We start from the raw sequence: 14,949 nt of genomic DNA, 5'->3' as shown, positions 1-14,949 counted from the left end.
ATCAATGCATACCTCTGGACTATCCTGCATTCTTTGCACAACCTTTCCTTTTGAAAAATGAACAGGTAGCATTTAGAATGGCTACTCATTCTTCAAATGTGTTGGGGAAGCGAGAACTTCGTGAAGCCAATGCACAGGAGGCGGGTGGCAATCAGGAAAACTTGCTGGGCAAGCACTCTAATGCTGAGCTACACCCCAGCTCCAGGAAACACTTCTTAAGTGGGGACCCACAACTCCTGTGACAGGACCAAATTTAGAACTCAGAGCTCTTTTATGTTCATCCTGGTGCTCTTACTCCCTTTCCCCTTACACCTGGTTCCTTGATTTTCAGGACTCATTTGAAATCCGACCTGTCTGTCCCATTGTCCCTGTTTTAGAGGATTGCATGGTTAAATATGTCTTTGAACAGATGTTGTTTACATATTGCTGAGTTGAGGGCACATACTAGATGCTTATTGCCTATTGACTAGGGATGACTTGTTGAATTCAGAAAGAAACCAAGGCTTTGAAAACATAAGAGATTTCTATTTAGATGTTTGTTTTTTCTTAGACCTTCCCTTTCCTTTCTCTTCTCCACTTTTCCTCTCATTTTTTTCTGCAAAGCTCTGTCTAAGTCTGCTAAACAGAAGATGATCCAGGTGATTGTGATTTAATAGATATGGACAGAACATCCACCCTGGCTAAAAGAGACACATCTGCACAACAGACCTTCAGGATAGAATGCCAAAACATGGAGCACTCGGGAAACCTCTGAGTGAAGGCTGATTCTAGAGGCATCCACCCTGGGTTACACTGGGAGTACTGGCTTTGCATTTGGAGTCTCAACACTTCACTCTGGGGGCATTTAGAGTAACACAGGGCAAATGAGCTGGAGATTTTCCTGCCTCATTCTGAATGGGAGGTGGGGAAGAGACCCAGAGCCTGACTACGAATACCTGGGCTTCACAGCCCCTGGATGCCGGAGTGAGCTACTCCTGATGCTCATGCTCACTGCTCCAGGCCCTCTGCCACCCCTCTGACAATTCTTAGTTTCCCAGTTCTTTTTCCTTCCTGCTTTTCAAGTACCCATATTATTCAGGTGCTGTGTTCTTTTTCTCTTTCACAAACACTTTCCCTACCTCATCTACTCCCAGAGCTTTGTCACCTACATGGGGATATCTCAGAAATCTGAACCTCTTTCCTGAGTGCCAAGCCTAATTGTTTAGTACACTTCACAATTGAATGTCCTTCTTGAATAAGACATAGTCTTAAACTCTCAACCTATTCTCTCTCTAGTATCTCCCACCTTAATAAGTGACACCAAAATTGTACCCAGTTTCCCAAGTCAGAAATCTAGGAATAGCTTGGGCTCTGTCTTTATTGAACTAAATGTTGTCAATCAATCACAGTTTCCAGAAATCAGTTGAAGCCTATACCTTGACTTTGTTCTCACCTGTTTCTTCCATTCTTTAGTCCCATTCATTCCTGTCTGCAGCTACAAGCATGGCTTCTAACCACAAGACTGTGAGTACATAATTTAACCTCTCTGTGCTGTTTCTTCATTTAAAACAGGAGGGCCTTGAACTTCATCTCTGAGGCTTTTCCCTGTTCTGACCTGTTTCTCAAAGGTCCCAAAGTGAAACCCAAGCTTCCTGTCTTTCCGCACCCTCTCCACCTCCTGGTAGTTGTTCTTCCTCCACTTTGCTGAGAGATTTTGATGGCAATATGGCCTCCCTAGGACTCAAACCTGTGGCCAGGATGTGAGTTCCCAGACATTCCTGAGGGAGACGTTCTATGTCCTTTCCTCCTGCTATCATAGCAGAGAAAGGAGTTGCCTGAAGCCAGGGCTTACACAGAGTGGCTGTTATTATCCTCTGTGTCCCTACCATTATTATTTTGAGGGTGCTATTCCATGGCTCTGCAGAGGCAGACACACAGATGGAAAGTCTTAATACATTTACTCCTCCTTCAAATCAATTAAAGGGCAAATAATTCCTTTTCCCTGTTCCACCTCCACCTCTGTCTGTCCTATCAGCTAGGACACTAGGCTTGATAGTTTCTAAGTCTTCAGGTTTCTCTGAGGATCATGGCTCCTTTGGTCTTGACTTGGAATTTTCACTGAAGGTGATCAAGATGGTGTAGCTGCTGTGGACTGGCAAACTTACTGTGGTTTCTAAAATAACACTATATTCTCTAAGTTTGAGGAGTTGCCATTTTTTTGTTCCTTGGTGGCTAGGAGAAAGGGAAAGTCTGAGGCTTTCATTCTCCAGGACCCCAGAGTTGCATTTGCCTCATCTTATGTGTGAATTGGGCAGTTTGTTTGGAATATCTCTAATTGCTTTTCTTAGTTCTATGCAGAGTATATACAAATGTCCTTTTTCCTTTCCTACAGTCCCTAACCTCATCTTCCTAGAAGTCTAGCGAAGAAAGAGAGAAATAGGAGTACATACCACATTGAGGTTTATTGAAATTTCTGGTAAAAAGTTGGCAGAGACTATGCAAGAGATATTCAGACATCTCTAGACTTTATTAAATGGCATGACCTGAATAGAAATTTGAAGTTATCTATATCCTCCCCAGCCTCGCCCTGCCGTTTCTCAGGTATGGAGAATCAGGCTTTCAGCAAATTGGTGGTGTGCTCTAGACTCCCAATCCTGTGTAGTTTCCATTACTATCTGTTTCCTAATTGCATGTGGATTTCCTGATTCTCCAGAGCCAAGGAGCATCAACATTTGGCTACAGAAATGCTGTTAAACCCTGAATAAATAAGAGTGAATGAGCAAGGTAGCATTCAAGGTCTCTTATTACTAAACCGAGATGAAGTACTTGTATTAAACCTGAGCTTCAGGCTGCTTCAGAGCTTTTAACTTTTTAAAATAAGTATCCAAGGAAATTCAGGTCTGTGAGACATATCCCACCTCACCAGGCCCCATTTTGCTCTTAAAAGATGGGAGGTTTTTGTTTGCATGTCTGAAGCAGAGAAAGACTTTCCTAAATTTTGGTCAACAGGGTTTGTTTTGGATCTGGGAAGAGTGGAAGGGGCCTCAATTGGAGTGACTTCATGGAGGACTTAGGAACGTTCTCTCTTCTCACCCAGAATCACTGTTGACTTACATTCAACCATTAGAATTTTGCTAAAGTAAAATATTGATAAATATATTAGGTCGGAACTCTAAATAAATAGTTTTCATGCTTGGTTCTGCTCCTGTAACTTTTAACTTCATGCATATATTCATTTAATTAGGAAACAAAACAGTCATTGAGCTACTATATGTCTGGTACCACTTTAGGTGCTGAGTATTCACTGTGCAATAATGCAACAATCCTTTTCATTATAGTGGGGAAAGCAATAACTAACATCTAAATAAACACATAATACAACAATGTAAATGTTATAAGGAAAACAATAATTGGAAAAAATAGTAAAGAGTACCAGACTAGAGGATGTGTTTGTGTAGAGGTGTTCTATGGGGCTTTAAAATGGTTGTCTTAAGAATTTCCTTTTATCTTTTTTTTTGCAAGGTGGATACTAATGCCTTACCCCTGAAGTGTGGGCTGGATTTAGTGACTTATTCTAACAAATAGAATAAAGTGGAAGTGATGGTGTATGATTTTGGAGGCTGAATAATAAAGTCACTGTCTTCCTCCTCTTTTCTTGGATTGTTTGCTCTGGGGGAAGTGAGCTGCCATATTGTGAGGCTACTCAAGCAGTTCATAAAGAGGTTCATGTGACAAGGAACGGAGAACCCTGCCAACTTCTTAGCAAGGAGTTATCCACAAAATGGACTCCCAACCCCAGTCAAACCTTCAGATTAGCTGCAGCCCTTGTCAACACTCTGACTGCAATGGAAGGAGAGAATCTGAACCAGACCACTCAAGTAAGCTGACCCTGGATTCCTGAGCTGGAGAAACTCTGAGACAATTAATATTTGTTGTTTAAAGCCAGAGATTTGGAGAACAACTTATAAAATAGCAATAGATAACAACTGTATGTGTTTAGGGAAGCTCTTTTGGGGAGGATAATTCTTGAGCAGAAATTGAAAAGAGGAAATGAATTAGGTTTAAGCAGAGGGAACAGAATTGGCAAAGTACTGTAGAAAGAATGTGCTGGAATTTTCAAGGAAAATCATCCATGACGTGGAGAAGCTTAAGACTAAGCCTCCTTTTAGTGGAAAGCTTGGATTTGTATCCTCTGAGGATTAATCATTATTTTCAGACATTCCCCTTTGACTGAATTTCTATCAATTATCTAAGTTATTTTATAACTCTGGAGAGAGAATTCAATTCATAGAACACTCATGTTAATGCAAATGATCATTACCAAAGAAATACAATGAATGTGACTGAATTTTACCCCATAGAGGGGATGGCCCTCAATAGTATATTTTAAATAGCTTGTTTGGAAATAATTCACATGCCATATAATTCACCCATTCAAAGTTTAGAACTCAGTGCTTCTCAGGATACTTGTAGTATTGTGCAAATGACACCATAATCTAATTTTAGAATATTTTTATTCCCTCCCCCAGCAAAGAAACTCCCTCTCATCAGCTGCTTGCCTTGCCTTTTCATCATCTCACCTACCAATAAGCCACAGACAATCACTAATCTGCTTCCCCTCTCTGTAGATTTTCTTATTCCGAGAATTTCATACAAATGCAATTGCATAACATTGACTCTTTTGAGATTGTCTTGTTCCACTTAGAATAATGCTTTCTAGTTTTATCCACTTTGAAGAATATATTAATACTTAATTCCCAAGTATATCAATTATATGGACAGGCATTTGGTTAGCTACCCGTCCATTGATGGGTATTTGGATTATTTTTCTTTGGGAAGTATGAGGAAGTTTCTATGAACGTTTATGTATAAGTGTTGTGGATGTATGTTTTCACTTTGGTATTTACCTGGAAGTATTGCTGGGCCTTATGGTAGGCTCATGTCAAATAGATTTCTAAGTGGCGTGCCATTTCACATTCCCTCTGGCAAAGTATGAGGATTCCAGTTCATCCACATCTTTACCAGCACTTATTACTACTCATCATTGAGTATAGCCATGTAAGTGGGTATGAGGTGACATCTCAGTGTAGTGTTGATTTGCATTTTCTTAATGACTAATGATGTTGAGTACCCTCACATGCGCTTGTTGATTGTTTTTGTATCTTTCTTGAGCAATTTCTATTTAAATCATTTTCCAATTTTAATTTTTTCTTTTATTATTGAGTGTTATGGTTTAGATACTAGGTGTCCCCCAAAAGCCCATGTGTGAAACAATGCAAGAGAGTTCAGAGGTGAAATGATTGGGTTATGAGAGCCTTTACCCAATCAGTGTATTAACCCCCAATTAACCAAGTGGTAACTATAGACAGATAGGGTGTGACTGGAGGAGGCTGGTTCCTGGGAGTATCTTTGGGGTTTATATTTTGCTCTTGTTGAGCAGAGCTCTTTCTCTCTCTCTCTCTGCTTCCTGATCATCACATCCTGAGCCACTTTCCTCCATCCTACCCTTCTCTCATAACAGCCTGCCTCACCTCCAGCCCTGAGGAATGGAGTCAGCCATCTATGGACTGAGATCTCTGAAACCATGAGTGCCAAATAAACTTTTTTTTTTAAAATTCTTATTGTCAGGTCTTATAGGTAATAGCAGTGAAAAAGCTGACTAAAACACCAAGTTTTAAAAATTATTTATATATTCTGAATAGAAGTTCCTTATCCAATATATGGATGACAAATGTTTTCTTCCATTATGAAGATTTTCTTTTCTGTTTCTTGAGGGTATTATCTGAGAATGAAAATTCTCAATGTTAAGTTTAATTCATATATATATATATATTTTTTTTTTTCTTTTGTTGTTTATGCTTTTAGTGGTATCAAAGAAGCCATTGCTTAACTCAAAGGCATGAAGATTTAGTCCTGTGTTTTCGTCTAAGGCTTTCAGTGTTCTAACATATATGTAGTTCTTTGATCCTTTTTAGGTTAATGCTTGTGAGTATTGTAGTAAAGATTCAGTTTCATTATTTTGCTTGTGAATATCCAGTAGTCCCTTCCATAAAAAAGGTTTTGTTTCCCTTTTGAATTATTTTCACACCCTTGTTGAACATGCTTGTCATAAATGTGTGGTTTTATTTGTGGAGTCTCCATTCTATTTCACTGATTGACACATCCATCCTTGTGTCAGTTTCGTACTGTCTTGGTTACTGTAGTTTTGTGGTAAGTTTTGAAGCTGGGGAGTATAAGGTATAAGTTCTCCAATTTTATTTTTATTTTTTGAAAATCATTTAGCTTTTCAAATCTTTTGCATTTCTACATAAATTTGAGGGTAAATCTGTCAATTTCTGAAAAATGCAACTGATATTTATCTTTAGGGATAAATTTGCATCTGTCAATGGAGTTGGGAAGTATAATCACCTTAGCAATGTTAAGTTATCTGATTCATGGATGTGGACTGTTTTTCTACTCACTTAGATTTTTTATTTCCTTAATGGTATGTTGTAATTTTTGGTGTATGTCTTATGCTTCTTTTATCACATATACTCCTAAACATTTTTTCTTTTTAATACTATTATAAGCAAAATTGATTTCTTAATTTTATTCTCAAAATTTCACTGCAGGTATGTAGAAATATAGATAATTTTTGCATTTTGATCTTGTATCCTCCAACTTTCCAACTTTTCTGAACTCATTTTAACAGTTTTAAAAATTTTATAGTGTATTACTTAGAAGGTTTAATATTATAAAATCATGTCATCTGCTCATAGAGATAGTTTCATTTTTTCCTTTCCAACATGGGTGACTTTTATTTCTTTTTCTTACCTAATTGCCCTGGCTAGATCCTCTAATACAATGATGAATAGAAGTTGTAAGAATTTACATTCTTATCTTAATCCTGATCTTACAGGGAAAGTATTCAGTCTTAACCATTAAATATTATGTTATCATGTGGATTTTCCATAAACGGTCTTTACCAGTTTGAGAAAATTCTTTGTTGTGCTTTTTTTTTTCATGAAAAGGCCTTTGAATTTTGTCATTTTTTCCCCTGTATTCATTCAAGGATCATATGATGTTTTGCTTTTACCATTGTAATAAGGTATGTTATATGAAGTGATTTTTCAGATTTTTGAAATCACCCAGCATTTTTGGGATATGTTCCAGTTGGTTTTGGTACATACTACTTTATATATGTTGCTTGATTTAGCTGCTAGTGTTTTGTTGAGTATTTTCATGTCTGTGTTCATGTGGGATATTGGGCTGCCATTTTATTTCTTCTGATGTCTTGTTATATGAGGACCCAGTAATCCAGGCCTTGTATAATAAGATGAAAAAAATGTTCCCTGTTCTTGTAGTTTTGGGGAAGTTTCTGAAGGATTGGTGTTAATTCTTCTTTAGAGAATGTTTGGTAAATTTTAAACTTAACAATTTAGTTGTTTTACTTGTCATTAATCTATTTGTTTTTTCTATCTATTGAGTAAATTTCTATGACTTGTATCTTTCTAGGGATTTCTGTTTCATTTAAGTCATTTAATATGTTGATACACCATTATTCATAGTATTCCCTTATAAATCTTTTTATCTATGTAAAATTGGTAGTGACATCTCTTTTTTATTTCTGATTTTATTAATTTGAGTCTTTTCCTTTTCTCTTTTCGTAAGCCTAGCTAAAGGGCTTTTGTTTGTCTTTGTACCAGGGATTGAGCCCAGGAGTGCTTAGCCACTGAGCCACATCCCAGCCCTTTTTTATATTTTATTTAGAGACAGAGTCTCGCTGAGTTGCTTAAGACCTTGCTAAGTTGCTGAGGCTGATTTTGAACTTGTGATCCTCCTGCCTCAGCCTCCTGAGCCACAGGGATTACAGGTGTGTGGCACCATTCCCAGCTCCATTTTTGTTTCAAGTATTTTTTTTTAATCATCTTATGGGGTATTAATCAAATCAGGACCTAGTTTATTCAATTTTCTTTATTTTATTTTCCCTCTAGCTTTATATAAATATCAAGCTACTCATGGATATTTAGAAATACATTTCAGCACTCAAAATCCTCTCTGGCAAACTTCTGCCAGCAATGTAACTTGAATTCCGATTGCTATGTTTGTTCCTGTTTTCTCTTGTCTTTTGCTTAATAGACTTTTAACTTGCCTTTTGAAGAGTTCACCTAAAGTCCTGAGAAGTGATGCAAACCCCAGACAAACACCTGGGGAAGTTTAATGGCTGGAACAGGTGGGCCTCCAAGGATTGCTACTGCCAGGCGATGGTCTGATCACACAGCCCTGATTGCTTAAGGTAATGGGAACCTAAATTACTGTGCTCTCAAGTCATTTAAGGGAATTCAGTTTGTCATCCATGACACTAGTACAGGGAGCTATATAGTGTGTTATTCAAAGATTTTTCCTCTTTCGCTCTTTTCAATTAAGACCAGAAGTCCCTAAGAGAAACACTGTATAAACATAAGGGTAGAATTAAGATAAATGCATTCCTTTTCCTTAGGAAATTTTCCATGATGAATGAACAGCTCTCTACCCCTTAGTCAGCAAGGTCAAGTGCTGGCTCTTTAAGAAAGATCCACTTTTCCAGAGCTGGGACTGAGGATTGGGGCTGGTGGCCTGATAAGGCCCTAGGACTTGAGAGAAAAATCTTTCTCTTGAAAAAGAGAACCAATGATCAGTCCTAGTTCTTCCCAAGAGGTTTGCTGCTTCTTGGTGATTTCAAAGCTGATGGTGAATTTTGTATGATTGCTTGGGGTCTTCCCCAGGGGCCTCTGGAACTGTCCTCTACTGTTGAGGCTGAGGAGACAATCCTCATTCCAGATGGACACAAGGCTGTGTTTCTCCATTTGTACTAAGGAGTGAGTAGACAGCTAGGCAGTGTAATTTAAAAGCCCTCACTTATCAGTACATCTGGGTCCCAGACCCAACTCTCACTGAGTGCAGCTCAGGAGTGTGACATGTGTGTGCAGACTCCCCTGGCTAACATCACACTGATGGAATTGGACCACATTTTCCAAGGTTCTTTCAAATTCTAACATCTATCTCCGAGTGTTACAGGAATCTCTGAATGTCTTTAATATATTCATTTGCTTTTTCTAATTTCCCTTTATTGTACCTTGTTTCGGCGGTGACTTTTTGAAAGGGCTATTCTCTCAAAGTTAGAAAGCCACTGATTAGCAGGATGAGAAGACATTGCCCTTGGAATTTTGCTCAGGTTTATTTATAGTATGCTATCCATTTTAGAATCATATAAGGATGAAAAGATCCAGAATATAGGATGTCTAGGAATGTTCAGTCCAATGCACATGATAGCATGAATCGTATACAATAGGAAAAATTATATGCCTGGAGTTGAGGAAATTAGAGGAAAAGGGATGATGTCTAGTATTAGATCTGTGGTCACTTCATGCTAAGGCAGGGGTTCTGCCTCTCTGTCAAGGGAAGAGAGGTGCAAGTTGAATCATAGATGGGCAAGAACTGAGGAAGAACAGGTGGTGAATTATTTTTGTAACTTTATGTAGGTCCTCAGGACCTTCGAATATCACTCTTGGATGAGCCTCCATTTGAGCTATACTGTCAACAAGAGGTAAATGAAATCTTGGACCCATGATTAAGACTGCTTGGACTGGGGATACAGCTCAGTTGGAAGAGTGCTTGCCTCACATGCACAAGCCCTGGGTTCAATCCCCAGCACCACAAAAAGACAAAACAAAAACAACAATAGAAAAAAGACTGCTTGACCACTACTGTCTGAAAGGTTAATGGGAGTAGATTACCATGGCATGAACATAATAAAAATTAATATAATTGTTATCTCAATATAAGACAATATTTAAAAGAGAAGGAAAAGTTAAAACAGACTAGTCTTCCATCAACATGGCAGGAGATTAATCTCTGTTTCATCTTTAAAATAAACACTTTCCTATCCCTGGTATCTTTCACACTAATTCTTAAATACTGTTAATCACTCTTAAATATAACTGCAATCTTAGTATCAGATTTGTTTAAAATATTCCTTTCTACTTACACTGAACCCTTTCTTTGGTTCCAGCTTCTTAGGAACTTGTATAATTCCCTGAAACTTTTGGCTATATTTCCACAAAAAATAATCTCTCAAAAATTTTTGAATATTTGGCAGCAGTAGCCCAGAAGGAGTCCAGTGATGGGCAGAGCTGGGGAGGCATGACTAAACTTTCTCAGAACTGTTGGTTTGCAACTAAGTAGTCCAGAAAGGCAGAAAAGGAGAAGCTGGCATCCTGTCCCCTCAACCATCTTCTTTGTTTTTTCAAATGTCTTTATGCCTCTCTAGTCACCACTTTCTTCATTAAGAGCAGGGCAAGTAATAAAAACCACACCGGCACTATTGACAAATCATGATTGTCTAGAATCTGTTTCTTCAGGGGTTTCTCTGAGGGGCTCCCCAGCCATATTCAAGTTGATGGATCTGGACCCAGAATTCCAACTCTTACTTTCCCGCGCACAGTTTGAGACAGGAGTTGAGGGCAGCAAGGAAGTGATGGAGACTGGAGACTACAGGGAGAGGATCCAGGAGACGATCCTGGCCAGTGGTGACCATTGCAGAAATGTGTGACTTTATACCGGTTGCCTGGGCTGGACAGGTAGAAAGAACACCTGTAAGGAAGCTGGTTCTGGGAAATATCACAGTACCAGTGGGTGTGTGACCCTCACAACTCAGGAACACCAGAGAAGGTGTGACAGTGGAGAAGACACAGGCGTGCTGCTGGCTGGCTGCACCCCCCACAGGATCGGAACCTTTGGGATAGGACATGATGATAAAGGAAGGCCTCAGAAAGATATTCCCTAGGGATGAGTTAAGCTGGGGGACTTTAAATAGAGAAGCAGTCATAAGATTATTAGATTAAGGACAAGAATAAACCTATAATGAGAAATCGAAGCTGGTCTTAGAAGGAATGAGGAGTACAGCCCACAGGTTCCACTGGAGAGTAAGGCGGAAGCACAGAGACCTGCTTCACTTGTTCCAGCTGGCATTTCTCTTTTCCACACTCTGGACAAGAACAGCTCTCTCTGCTTCAAATTCTTGAGAAAGAGTAAGGGAGACTCAAATTAGTCAGGATGTCAGATCAGGCCATGTTTCTGGAGAACTGAATTCTAAGGATTTCTAGCCATAATATTCTAAGTAGAATTTGGGAATTTTATCTACTTTTTTGGGTCATCTTTAGAAGACCAAGACTTCCCCTCTTCCTGCTGGAGGCCTCAGTTACAACTCCAGGTTGTATGTGGAATGACTGAGCAGCCCAGTGCATGGATTTAGCAGTTCCTGAGTACTAAGTCCACTCTCAAGGTTGCTTTGTAATAGTAGTGTTGGTGGGAAGGGTGAGATCTCCAAAGAAACGGCAGTCACCCCAGAAATGCCCCCCAAAAGTACATGACCACAAAATGCATACCAGAGAATAAAGTAGTGTTTGAAACCATAATCAAGTGGTACTGATTCTAAACGATTGTTTCTTATCATGGGTATAACTGACTCCTCAGAAAAAACAACAACAACAACAACATTTCTGAGTCCCTTTGACTGGTAAGGGCAGAGCACTGGATATTCTGTCTGGTTTTTACATTTTTTGGCAGGATCTGGTTTCCATAATTAAACATAATTATTTTGAGATTCATCTGTGTTATGGACAAAAAAAAATGACCCATTTTCATTACAGAATAGAATACCATTATAAGATATGCCACATCTTGTTTAATGATTCACCTGTTAAAAGACATCTGGGTCATTTGTGATTTTGGGCAATTATGTCAACTACTCTAAATATTCATGTTCCTGACTATTTGTGTCGCCTTAAATTGTTATTTACCTAGAAGAGGAATTGCTGGATTGTATGGTAAGTGCACATTTAATTTTTTAAATAAGTTGTCAAATTGTTTTCTAAAGTCAAAGCCACCAGCAATATATGAGAATTCCAGTTACTCCATATCCTTGGCAACAGTTGGTATGGGTTGGTGTATTTAATGTTAGCCATTTCTACAAATCTGTACTGGCTTCACATTGTAGTTGAATTTACATTTTTCTAATAACTATTGTTATTGAGCATCTTTCCATGTGCTCATTTATCGATCATATATTTTCTTTAGTGAATACCCATTTAAATATTTTGCCCATTTTTATTGGATTTATTTTTTCTTATTATTTAATTTCAAGAGTTCTTTATTAATTCTGGATAAAACTCTTACATCCATATATCCTTGAAAAATTATCTTCCAGGCTACATTTTTATCTTTTAATTCTCTTTACAGTGACATTTGAAGAGCAGAAGTCTTGAATTTTGATGAAGTTCAACATATGAACTTTTCCTCTTACAGATTATGCTTTAGGTGTTGTGCCTAAGAAATCTTTGCCTAATCCAGGTTCAAAAAGATGTTCTCCTTGTTGTTTCCTACAAGTTTTACAGCTTACCTTTTACATTCATTGAGTTATTTTTTATTATGATTTAAGACATTGATTGAAAATCATTCTTTGCAAGGATATCCATTTTTTGAGAACCTATCCTTTCTACATTGAATTATCTTTGCACCTTGGCAACAAAACAAGACAATAAGATGTTCATGTCTGTGTGGGTTCGATTTTGGATTCCTCATTTCACTGATTTTGTTTGTTGATCTGGTTGCCAATATCACAATGTCCTGATTTCTGTAGCTTTTATAATAATGTCTTGAATTCAGTTAGTGTTAGACATCCAACATTTGTCTTTTTCAAATATGTTAATTGTTCTAGGTCTTTTGAATTTTAGAACCACCTTGTCAAATGTTACCAAGAATCTGCTGAAATTTTGATTTGGATCGCAATCAATGTATTACTCAATCAGGAGAGAATTGACAACTTAATGGCACAAATTTACTGTCCCATGAACTTGTTATATCTCTCTATTTGTTTAGGTATTTTCAAACTTCTCTCAGTAATGTTTTCTAGCTTTCAAGTCATAGACCTTTCGCATCTTTTGTCAATTTTTCCACACATATTTCATATTTTATATTTTTGTAAATGATATTTTAAATAACACTTTCCAATTGCTTTGCTAAAAAATATAATTGGATTTTTATAGATTCCATCTGATTTTCTATCTAGACAATCATGTTGTCTACAAAGAAAGATTTCACTTTTTCCTTTCCAATATGAATGTTTTTTAAAATCAATATTTCCTGCCTGATTTCCATGGGTAAAACTTGCACTATAATGTGGAACAGAAACTGTTAAAGCAGATGTCATCTTCTGAACTCAGGAGAAAAGCATTGTCTCTTATCACTAAGTATATTCAATATAGTTCTTTTCTATTCCCAATTTGTTGAATGTATATGAATTTCAGATTTAAATTAATTTTTTTTAGTCAGGAATGGATAGTGGATTTTTTCCCCCAAATTTTAAGTGATCACATGGTTTTTAATTTTCAAAGTATGCTAACATCATCAATTACTTTAACTCATGGTCGGATATCAAGCCAAACTTGCATTCCTGGGGTAAACCTTATTTGGGTCATATTCTTTATATATTGTCGAACTTGATTTGCAAAGTTTTGTCTAGAAGTTTTACATCTGTGTTCATGATGGTTGCTAATATGTAACTTTCTTATCCTAAAATGTCTTTGTATGGTTTTTGTATCAGGGTAATACTGGATCCATAGAAAGAGTGAAAAACTATTTTCTCCTTTCCAATTTTCTGGAGTTGTTTGCATAGAACTGGTATTATTCTTTTAAATATAATTCACAAATGTAATCCTAGAGTTTTCTTTGTGGGAAGAGTTTTAGTTTTATTAGGTACAGAGCTATTAATATTAGTGCTACTTGAGTGAGCTTTTATACTTCGTGTCTTTTAAGGAATTTGCCTACGTCATTTAGGTTAAGTTATTAGCATGAAGTTTACTTAATATTTCCCTATTGTCTCTTTCATATTGTAGGGTCTATTAGTGCTGCCCCTCTCATTCTAAATATTGATTATTTCTGTCCTCTATTTTTCTCTCTGGTTTTTTTTCTCATCATTCTAATTCAGATTGATTAATTTTAGTGATGTTTTTAAACCACTCCTATCATTTCATTGTTTTGTTATTTTTCTATTGTTTTACCCTTTTTCATTTCACTGATTTCTGCTTTGATCTCTATCTTGTCCTTTTAAAATTTGCTTTGGGTTTTATTTGCTCCTCTTATTTTCCATTTTCTTAAGGAACATGCTGAAATAATTGATTTAAGATATTTATTTTATTTTCTAGTACAAATATGTGGTGCTATATATTTAGAGCCATGTCCCAAATTTTGATTTTCATTTAGTTCAAAACACTTTCCAATTTTCCTTTTTGAATTCTCTGATAATCTGATAACTATCAACATTTGGTAACTTTGTTATTATTATTATTTTGTAATTAAATGGAGAAATAGACTAGAACATGATAGGAAATTGTCTTTACTTGAGATGAGGCCATAAAGGAGGGCTTCTGGGAGGAGGTGACATTCTACTGAGCATCAGAGGGGTGAAAAGGAATCAGCCAGATAAAGAGCTGATGCAGAGCAATTTGGGCCTAAGGACAGCCAGCACAAAATCCTGAAGCAGGAAAGAAAAGAGAGGCATCTGAGGAGAAGAAAGGTGGAAATTTTTTTTTCCTAAGGTCCATCTCAAAGCATGCTGCTTCCAAAAACTGCAAAGTACAGGAGCAAGTCATATAATGAGGACAGAGAGCTGCCATGTTTGACCTGGCCACAGTCCTTCGAGGCAGGCTAATGGGTCCAAGGACCCGTGAGGAAGGCCTACCATTCTAGGGATTCAGTCACCTTTGAGTTGTTCCATTGATAGTGTTCCATCCTTAGAGTGCACTGTTCTTCATTCTTAGTAAATTAAATTCTTTCTCTTTTCTTTCTTTTTGTCTCTCTCTCTCTCCCTCTCTTTCCTCTCTCTCTCTCTCCCCCGGTGTGTGTGTGTGTGTGTGTATGTGTGTGTGCACGCGATGTGGTACTGGGGATTGA

At 37.4% G+C, this 14,949-nt stretch overlaps 1 protein-coding gene across 2 annotated transcripts in view; it reads left to right on the top strand.

Annotated features, from left to right (window-relative positions):
- LOC306656938 (uncharacterized protein) overlaps positions 1-14,949 on the top strand; it is a 112,174-nt gene that overhangs the window by 50,993 nt on the left and 46,232 nt on the right. The window contains exon 5 of one of the 2 annotated variants that reach the window (XR_013762676.1): positions 3,502-3,616. The exons of the other annotated variant lie outside the window; for it this stretch is intronic. The gene's annotated coding sequence lies outside the window, so the exon portion shown is untranslated. Of the gene's footprint in view, positions 1-3,501; positions 3,617-14,949 lie in introns of those variants that run through there. 2 annotated transcript variants of the gene reach the window in all.

Source organism: Sciurus vulgaris, assembly GCF_902686455.1.
Source record: "Sciurus vulgaris genome assembly, chromosome: 3".
NCBI classification, from domain to species: Eukaryota; Metazoa; Chordata; class Mammalia; order Rodentia; family Sciuridae; genus Sciurus; species Sciurus vulgaris.
The sequence above is the reverse complement of the archived record's forward strand: the minus strand, read 5'-3'. Positions and strand labels throughout refer to the sequence as shown.